Source organism: Dipodomys merriami, unplaced genomic scaffold (genome assembly GCF_024711535.1).
Source record: "Dipodomys merriami isolate MVZ:Mamm:240054 unplaced genomic scaffold, mDipMer1.0.p SCAF_12, whole genome shotgun sequence".
Classification (NCBI taxonomy): domain Eukaryota; kingdom Metazoa; phylum Chordata; class Mammalia; order Rodentia; family Heteromyidae; genus Dipodomys; species Dipodomys merriami.
Window position 1 is genome coordinate 29,457,315 of NW_027202493.1, and position 10,703 is coordinate 29,468,017.

The following is a 10,703-nucleotide window of genomic DNA, read 5'->3' on the forward strand; positions in this document are numbered from 1 at the left end:
CTTGATTCATACATATACTAGATATTGCAAATAAGAGAAACTATGGGACCCATGTTTCTTTGGGCCTGGCTTACTTCACTTAATATAATTTTTTCCAAGCCTTTCCATTTCCTAACAAATGGGGCAATGTCATTCTTTCTGATGGAGGCATAGAATTCCATTGTGTATATATACTACATTTTCTTTTTCTTTTTTTTGGGGGGGGGTTGTGCATTTTTATTTTAACTTACGAATTCACATCACCAAATATGATTACAATTTGATAGAATGATAAAATTATAAGACAAATCTAGCTTTAAAGAATATGTAACCACTCATTTTACTATATACTAAAAAATATTCATTAATTATAAGACAAATCTAGCTTTAAAGAATATGTAACCACTCATTTTACTATATACTAAAAAATATTCATTGATTACACCTGTGATTTACATTACTAAAAGCTACATAACTAAAAACTAGAAAGCTAAAAGTTATTTTCCTATGTAGTAGGTGAGAATATATCCAATAATCTAACATATCACGGGATTATGTTTTTGAAGTACATTGATCACTGACCTTTCTACTGAAAGGAAAAATATTGGTGTTCTTAAAATGGCATCACAGCTGAGTGCAGGTGCCAATATTCCTAGCTGCTCAAGAGGCTAAGATCTGAGCCATACAGCCCAGGCAAGAAAGTCTAAAAGATTTTCATCTCCAATTAATCATCAAAAAAGCCAGAAGTAAGAATCTGGCTTAAGTTGGTAGAGCACTAGCCTTGAGAAAAATAGCTAACGTACCAGTACTGGTACCAATATATATAGTTCAAAGCCAGCCTGGGCAGGAAACCCCAGAGACTCTTATCTCCAATTAACCACCAGAAAACCGTGGCTCAAGTGGTAGAGCACTAGCCTTGAGCTGAAGAGCTGAGGGATAGAGCTCAGGCCCAGAGTTCAAGCCTCATGACAGATTAAAAAAAAAAAAAAAAGACAAGAGACAAAAGAGGAAAATAAGGACGTGAAGATGATCAAATATATTTCATATATATATATATATGTACATATATATATATGAAAGTGTTAGGAACCCATTATTTTGTTCTAGGATAATTTTTTAAAATCCCCGTCTAGAAGCAACAATCTAGGATGCAAATTTTTCTCCAATTACTTTTCTACTAATGGGGTTTATCTTCCATCTTCTCTCTTTCTTCTATGATTTCTTTGTCTTCTTCGTATGAGTTAAGATGTGAGCTCTCATGTTACTGGACTGAATAAACTTTCTGTTACAGCCATCTAAAGGACACTCGAAACGTTTCTCGCCAGTGTGGATGCGTACATGTGTACGTAAGTTGAAGTCCAGGGAAAAGCGTTTCCCACATCCTTCATATGTGCACTGGAATGGCTTCTCTCCACTGTGCACCAGATAATGCCGCGGTCAGCTTGGCCTTTTCTGCAAATGCACGCCCACACTCGGAACACACAAACTGCCGGGGACTATGAACTAGGGAATGCTTCTTCAGGGCAGCTTTGTTTCTCACCATTTTTGTGCAGCCCCTCTCAGGACAAATCATTAACTTCAGAGCACCACATGCTTTACTATTCGGAGGCTTCTTTCCAGTACCTTCTGTGACTGGTTTAGGATCCAAGTCACCACTGGGTAGTCCTCCAGAAGTGAGCTTCTTGCTTGGTGTGTGCTCGGAATCTCCAGGCGGTGAATTCGTTTCAAACATCTGTTGAGGAAGCTCTTGTTGGCTGCCTTTGGTCATGGGTGACAACGAAGGCTTAGGAAGGGAGCTAGTAGTACCCTGAAGAATCTGCTCAGAAAGATTTTTTTCTGTTTCTTCCTTCAGGATTGCAAAGGAGTTAAGGAACTCCTCTTGAGGGATGGATTCAGAAATCTCACCTCTTATTACACATTCTATGTAACAGTCTGAAAAATCATCATCTCCAACAATATGATTAATCTCATACAGCAGGTCATCTTCATCACAGAGAGTTTCCCTCCTGTGGTCCTGCCTTGGTTCGGCTTGGTGGCGAGTTTCTTCACTCAGGCCTTTTGGGCCACTTGGCTTTGCCCTTCTGTTCATCTGCTGCCTCATCTTGCCCTCACTGCTTCCTCTGGGAAGGATTGTAGCAGACTAATAACAATCACTTCTGGGTAGTTCTGATCCAAGTGCCGCCAACAAACACCTTAGACTGTGAGCTCTGTGAAAGCCAACAGTTCTTCTATTTTTCACCACATGTTCCAGCCCTTATTTGTCCAAACGAACTCTGACTCCTCTTCGCCCAGTTCCCGCAGAGGTAAGACAAAGGAGAAATAGAACTCGCACCCCAACAGCTGGAGGTGCTCGGCTCCCAGCCCCAGCCTCCTCCTGCTGGGTGCATTCAAACTGGGATATACTATACTACATTTTCTTGATCCATTCATCTACTGAGGGGCATCTGGGTTGGTTCCATATCTTAGCTATGGTAAATAAGGCTGCAATAAACATAGTTGTGCTGATAGCTTTAGTATGGTCTTCTTTGTGATCATTTGGGTAAATGCCCAAAAGTGGGATTGCTGGGTCATAGGGGAGCTCTATGTGGAGTCTTTTGAGGAACCTCCATACTGCTTTCCAAAGTGGTTGAACAAGTTTACACTCCTACCAACAATGCAGTAAGGTTCCCTTCTGTCCACATCCCCTCCAGCATCTGTTTTTGTTAGAGTTCTTGATGTTTGCCATTCTAACTGGGGTGAGGTGGTATCTCAATGTTGTTTTGATTTGCATTTCTTTTATGGCTAGGGATGTTGAGCATTCCTTCATGTGTCTATTGGCCATCCTTCTTTCTTCTTCAGAGAAATTTCTCTTTAAGTCTTTAGCCCACTTATTTATTGGGCAGTTGTTTCTTTGAGGATTTGTTGTTGGGGGATTTAATTTTTTGAGTTCCAAATATATTTTAGATATGAGACCCTTGTCCATGGTATGGCTAGTGAAGATGAGAAGTCATTTTTTATTGTTTGTGGAAATCATGGAGTATTTTTCACACTGTTAAAATAGTGTTCAAAAGCTATATCTGGGCCGGGCGCTGGTGGCTCTCGCCTGTAATCCTAGCTACTCAGGAGGCTGAGATCTGAGGATCGTGGTTCAAAGCCAGCCCGGGCAGGAGAGACCTTGAGACTCTTATCTCCAATAAACCACCAGAAAACCGGAAGTGGCGCTGTAGCTCAAGTAGTAGAGCGCTCGCCTTGAGCTGAAGAGCCTGAGGGACAGCGCCCAGGCCCAGAGTTCAAGTCCCACGACTGACAAAAAAAAAAAAAAAAAAAAGCTATATCTGGATTTTTGTAGTAACAAAATATTCTGTATTCTAGTCAAACACAATTATTGTTTATGGCACAACATCATATGTTTTATATTTATTTTTGTGGGGGAGCCAGTCCTGGGGCTTGAATTCAGGGCCTGGGCACTGTCCCTGAGCTTCTTTTGCTCAAGGGTAGTACTCTACCACTTCAGTCACAGCACCACTTCCATCTTTTTCTGTTTATGTGGTACTGAGGAATTGAACCCAGGACTTCATGCATGCAAAGCAAACACTCTACCATTAAGCCACATTCCAAGCCCTGTTCATTTTTATTAGCATACATTAGTTATTAGTAGGGGGTTCTCATGTCCGTGTATGTATATAATTTATTTCCATGAATCTCTACACTGTTCTGTCTCCCTCTTGTCCCCTTTCCCCTTTCCAAAACAATTTCAACAGGTTTCATTGTTCTGTTTTTATACATGCAAACCACCTACATTGACCATATTCCTATTCATTCACTTTCCTTGTTAGCTAGCTCAACAATACCATAATTTTTTTGGGGGGGGGGTCGAGTCATGGGGCCTGAATTCTGGGCCTGGGCACTGTCCCTCAGCTCTTCAGCTCAAGGCTAGTGCTCTACCACTTGAGCCACAGCGCCACTTCTGGCTTTTTTCTTATGTGGTGCTGAGAATTGAACCCAGGGCCTCATGCATGCAAGGCAAGCACTCTACCACTGAGCCACTTTCCCAGCCCTACCATAATTTTTTGAATGTATGTGCTAGTCCTGGCACTTAGGTGCTGTTCCTGACCTTTTTTTTTTCTAAAGGCTAACACTCTACCACTTGAGCCACAGCTCCACTTCCAACATTTTGGTCGTTTGGTGAAGATAGGGGTCTTACCGTCTTTTGTGGCCCAGAATGGCTTTGAATAGTGATCCTCAGAACTCAGCCTCCTGAATAGCTAAGGATTACAGGTGTAAGCCACAAAACATCAAAAAATAAATAAAACAAATTTATACTAATTGCCATTTAAAGTATGTTATTTATTCTATTTTATGTACTTATTTCTGATGCCCATATTAGGGCTTGAATTCAAAGGCAGCTATTTTTCTCAAAGCTGATGCTTTATCACTAGAGCCACTTCTAGCCTCTACTGGCTTTTTGCTGGTTAATTGGAGGCAAGAGTCTTACAGACTTCTGCCACAATCCTTAGATCCCAGTGTCCTAAGTAAGCCACAAGTTAACATTTTTTTCATCATTTTTACCAAACTGCTTTATTTTTAGGATCATATTTAAAATGGAAAATACCTTCCCAGATATTTCTGTATCTCCAAGTGTCAGATCCATCATGTGCTTCAAACTGCCAAAATTCCCTGGCCAAGTATGCATGAATCCTGCCCACTTGCTGTTGTGGATCAGCTGTTTGTTCAATACATAGGGCTAGAATCAAAACTGTGCATTTGGACAGAGAGAAAATTATTTAAGTGGAGTATGTATCTATAAAGTCTGGTCTACGTGCGTTCTAAGTGGTTTTGTTTGCTTAGGATTGAGTAGGTTACGTTCTTGGTCCTGAGACCTAGAACATATAAAGACATTTCTTTCTAAATCATGCATTTACTAATGAAAGCAGCCCTCCAAGCTGCATGGGCCCACATTTGTTGTGGAGAACAAAGTTCTTGGAAATGGACTGAAAATGGAAAACCAATTGCCTTGGGCACAGAGGACATTTATATTTATTGTAGAAACACTTCAGATAAGACTTTTAAGAACCAGAAATCACCTTCAGAAAAACGTTATCATCTTTTATTTTAATCAACATGCAAGATTTTCATATTGATAGGTTCAAAAATTGTACAGTTAATTGGAAATTTTCACCTATAAGGATAAATTGCTTTAACAGTGATTTAGGTTTCTTTTTACTTTCTGTAGCCTGGGGATACCCGAGTCATTTATCTAGTATGCATACCTTTCCACAGCTGGATTTTCAAATATGATTATAAAGTTCATATGCCAGAACTCTCCTGAAAATAAATATGTCATCAGGCTTTGCTTTATTGTATGCATTTATCCTAAATGTAACATAGCTTGGTACAAACCTAGACTACAGTTTAGGACATTTTGCCAGAGCTATTCATGTATAGATAATATTGTTTGAGATTGTGCAAGGTGATTTAGAAACATCTGGGCTGAATATTTATGTACATGCCTCATATCCAAAGCCTTGCTGTTTTATAGTCCTTTAGGGGCAAGACAGGAACTATTTTAACACTTGTCAGTGTAACAGTTAATGCACTGCTGAGACAGACTTGTAAAAGATTCGAAGATTATGCAAGAAATGAAGGGAACATTAAAAGGGTTAGTGTTTCATCAACATTTATAGGTTTAGAAATAGCTTTTTTAGAATTTTTTTTCAGGAATGTGTCTTTCATATCATGTGGTTAGGAAACATAAAGCAAAAACTCATGGGAACAGACTTTTAAATATTATAAATAAACATCATGTTCAAAAGAACTAGATGATGCAGTGTTAATAGTGATAGATTCTTCAACAAAATAGTCTTCTCAGGCTTGTTCTGTGTGATCCTCTTATAGCCCTTAATGATTTTAGAGATATGTTTTATTGATTTTTATTTCTCTTCTTCCTCCTTTCATTATGCCTGTTTGATACAAACTATTTCAAAAATCTTAATTTGATAGAACAAAGTAAGTAGGCAAAAGAACTATAAAGTCTTTGTTCACTAGCCACGTATTCACCTCTGACAGCATCCATCTAGAGAGAGCCCTCCAGCCCTGTTGGCTGGACGAATGATTCCATAGTGCGAGGAGTCTGCACTGTAGCTTAGGATGCAATTATTTCCCCCTCAGAGTAGGAATATTATAGACTGTCACATAAGAAATTGCCACAGGATACAAAACACTTTCATTAAAACTATAACCAGGATTTATTTTAGCATAACACTGTCTCTACCTATTCATGGATTTCTCAGATTTTTAACATTTAAAGGAGAATGACATTAAAAAGGAGTAAGGTGCTGGAGCTTCTCCGGGTTTTTAATTTACTTCCTAGTTTTAACTTCTCTGTCTGGCTCTTTTGATACAATTTCTCTGTCTCTTCCTCTATCCTTCCTTGCCTCATTTTTCCCCTAATAAACTTTTGTCCATTTTAATCTTAAAAGGAATATGAATAGTCAATTACATCGTCTTTAGCTACTTCATGCTGTACCTGGAAAAAGAAACAGAAATCATTTCTGTATGTAACTTAGAGGTGTAGAAATGTATGTGTTTATACTTTTTCAAAATTAATTTATGTTTTTGTTATTTCTAATTAGTGGTACAAAAAGGTTTCAATTCAGCATATCAATTTACAGTGTCATGAGTGACACTGTAAATTTTGTCAACAGGAAATGTGATTATAGATGCCTGAAATTTTAATCGACAGGTTAATTAGGACTAAAAAACATCTAGAAATTATTTTTTTAACTACAATAGAAGTTAAAGAGATACTAATAAAACACATCTTGTGAAAGTAAAAAGTGTTACTGATACTGAGAGTTAATAGGATTTTTTGGAATCATAAAAACAGGAAGGAAATACTCCCCTAAAATTTGAAAATCCTAGGGGTAGAGCAGATACCAGGAAACCTTTGAGTTTAATAGGCTTTTGTTGTTTCCCAGCTTACTCCACGTGTTTATAGTCAGAGCCTAGGTTGCCTCTCACGGGGCTTTGTTATTACCCCAAGGCCAGGGATACAAAGCCTATAGAACCTAGCAATTGCCGGTTTTGAGCTGTTTCTTTGAGGTGCCCTAATTTTAAGGCTTTTTTGGGGGGGAGGGGGTGCTGGAGGGGGTAAGAGTTAGATCCCTTTGAATTACAATGTAGTCTAGATGTTTTGCCTTTTTAAAAAAAGATATATTCCTTCTGGCAATATACTTTTTTTAAAAAACACATATTAAGTATATAAATGTGGGGTTTCATTTTGACAATTCCATACATGTATATAATAGACTTTGATAATACTCACACTATGTTACTCTTTCTTCCTCTCACCAATCCCTTTATAATTTTTTTTTGTTGTAGACTTTTTTCTTTTTGGTCAGTCGTGGGGCCTGAACTCTGGGCCTGGGCGCTGTCCTTCAGATCTTCAGCTCAAGGCTAGCACTCTACCACTTGAGTGTCAGCCCCACTTCCGGCTTTTTCTGTTTATGTGGTGCTGAGGAATCGAACCCAGGGCCTCATGCATGCAAGGCAAGCACTGTACCACTGAGCCACCTTCCCAGCCCCTTGTTGCAGACTTTTAAATGAGTTTCATTATGTCCTTTTAATATAGTTCCATGAGGTACTTTGATAATATTCTTTATCCCTTATCCTCTCTTTCCCCCTTTCCACCTTCAGCTGACTTACCATAGTCTGAAAGTTATGTTCTTGAGTATTTCTTTTTAGATGTAGCTTCTATATATGAGAGTAAACATGTAGCATTTCTCTTTTTTAATCTATCCTATTTTGCTTCACATGATGATTTTTCAGTTTTATCTTTTGCCCTCCAATGATACAACTTCATTCCTCTTTGTGGATGAATAATACTTTTTAGGACTACCACATTTCAATAATACCACATTTATCTGTTTATGGACAACTTGGATTATCCCATAGACTTGGCTGTTATAAATGATGCTGCAGTAACCATTAGTGTGCACAAATCTCTATTGTGTACTTCTGGGTTCTTTTGGGTATGTTATATACAGGAACATATAGTAATTCTTGTCTTTAGTTTTAGAGGAAACTTTGTACTAATTTCCGTGGTGGTAGACGAATTCACACCTCTACCAGTATTATGTAAGTGTTCCTTTCCACATTAATCCTTGCTAGCATTATTGTTATTTTGATGATAGCTATTCTGACAAAGTGGAATCTCAATGTCTCTTTGATTTTCATTTCCTTTTTGGGTACAGACATTGAACATGTTTTCATGCATTTTTTGATCTTTTGTACTTCTAAGAGGTGTCTATTCATTTGCCCATTTGTTGACTGAATTATTTGTTCTTTTTGTGTTCAATTTTTTTTAGCTTGTTATATATTATGGATATTAAACCTTTGTCCAATGAATAGCTGGCCAAGTTTCCCGCCCCCCCCCCCTTCTGTAGGCTGTCTCTTCATTTTGGCAAAAAGAGGAAATGGATATAGATGGAATATTTCAATCTACTCTTTTTTTTAAGAAATCTTTTGTCAATGGTATTTGTTCCTAGAAACTCCTGGCTTATCTTTGTATTTTCACACAAACACACACACATGCATAGTTACATATTTTATTTTGCTGTATTATATAAAGTTCTTATATTCTATTTATTAAATTTCAAGCATCATTCTAAGTGTTTTTACCAATATGAATTCATTTAATCTTAGAATAATATACAGCTGGTGCTATAGTTATACAATTTCAAATGTTATAAATGCCTGAAGAAAATTAATGGCATAATGTGATAGAGAAGTTGCTAGGTACAGGCATCAATTCTGACACTCCCAGCATACCTCCCTGCTACTTTTTGATTCCAATTTTCTCCTCTTTCCCCAGTTTGAGACTGGACTTGAATCGGGTGTCTGATGCTGGCACTCTACTACCTGAGCCATGCCTTCAACCTATTTTTATTTTTTAAAATTTTCTCATTATTTTTCTGGAGTTTGAATCTAGGGGCTCATGCTTCCTAGGCAGACAATCTTATCTCTTGAACCATGCCACTGTCCATCTTTTGTCAATTCTAAATTTCTTATTTAATTCTAAGTCTTATGTATATTATCGATACAAATCCTTCACCTAATTTGTGTATCTTGTTCATTTTTCTTTTCTTCCTCTTCCTCCTTTCCTTTCTCCTTCATCCCTTCTCTAATTTTTCCTCCCTTCCTTCCTTCCCTCCTTCCTGCCTTCCATCCTTCCTTCTGCTTGCTTGCTTGCTTTCTGACAGTCTTTAGAGCTCAGATTGCCTTCAATTCTTATACCAAAATGATCACCTGTACACCACCATGACCAGCTAACCATTCATTTGCTTATTGGCCTTTTTTTAAAGATCAAATGAAATCTAGTGTAACAGTTCTTGTGCCTTTGTTGAATGCCTACAGAAAGAATGAGTGAATGAAAAGTGTTTTTAAAAATGTGTAAGTGCAGAGCCTGAAGTGGTACAAGTGTTGTTCTAGAATTGTGTGTGAATTCTGCAGCCTTTGAATACAATAGCCTTAATGTTTTCATGTAAAAATAATGCATTACACCTGAGTTAAGTTTATCTGATACTCCAAAGTAAATGTCCATGTTCATCCCATGGTCTCCAACTGTATACATTTTCAGGATAAGTAATCTTTTTTATTGTGAAAATACTGTACAGAGGGGTTACAATTACATGGGCAAGATGAGTACATTTATTATCAAGCATTGTAGCCTCCTCCTCCTCCTTTGTTTCCCCTTCTCTTTTCCCATCTTCCCCTCGCCCCCCCCAATCCTCCCGTTCCCCCCACCACCACTCTCCCTTCTTTTTTCTTTCCTTTTGTTACTGGGGACTGAACCCAGGGCCTCATGCTGGTTAGAGAAATATTCTACCACCTAGGCAGGGAATTCAAGAACTCATGATTCTCCTCACTCAAGCTACAGAATATCAGGGGTTATAGGCATGGACCACTAGTCTCAGCTTTTTTTAATGTAACTTTTAAGTTTTATAATACTTTGATCAGTTCTCCTTCAGCTTCAAAGAGACAAACCTGGGAATTGCTAAAAATATCAAAATTAAAGCTTTGAGCTTTAAAAAAATATTGTGCTTATAAAATTGACAATCCTTTTACTTCAGAAAAAGGAGAGAACACACCCAAATTAATAAACTCAGAGATGAGAATGGAAACATCACCACGGAAACAACCAAGATTCAGAACATTATAAGGGAATACTTCTCAAAACTTTATGCTAATAAGTTTGAGAACTTGACAGAAATGGACCTTTTCCTAGCAAATATTGACATGCCAAAACTAAACCAAGATGAGTTAAACCAGCTTAACAGGCCCATATCAAGCATTGAAATAGAAACAGCAATAAGAGACCTCCCAGCTAAGAAAAGTCCAGGACCAGATGGTTTTACAGCGGAATTTTACAAGGCCTTCAAAGCAGAGCTCACACCAATACTCCTCCAACTCTTCAATGAAATTGAAAGAGAAAGCTCACTACCGAACACATTCTATGAAGCCATCATAACCCTCATCCCAAAACCAGGCAGGGACTCATCAAAGAAAGAGAACTATAGACCCATTTCTTTGATGAACATTGATGCAAAACTTCTCAACAAAATTTTGGCCAATCGACTTCAACAATTCATCCAAAAAATCATACACCATGATCAAACAGGATTCATTTCAGGGATGCAAAGCTGGTTCAATATACGCAAATCAATTAATATTATTCATCACATCAA

The 10,703-nt window shown here is 37.9% G+C and overlaps 1 pseudogene; it reads right to left on the reverse strand.

Annotated features, from left to right (window-relative positions):
- Positions 1 to 1,109: 1,109 nt before the first annotated feature.
- LOC138823049 (zinc finger protein 42 homolog) lies at positions 1,110 to 2,256 on the reverse strand (annotated as a pseudogene).
- Positions 2,257 to 10,703: the final 8,447 nt, after the last annotated feature.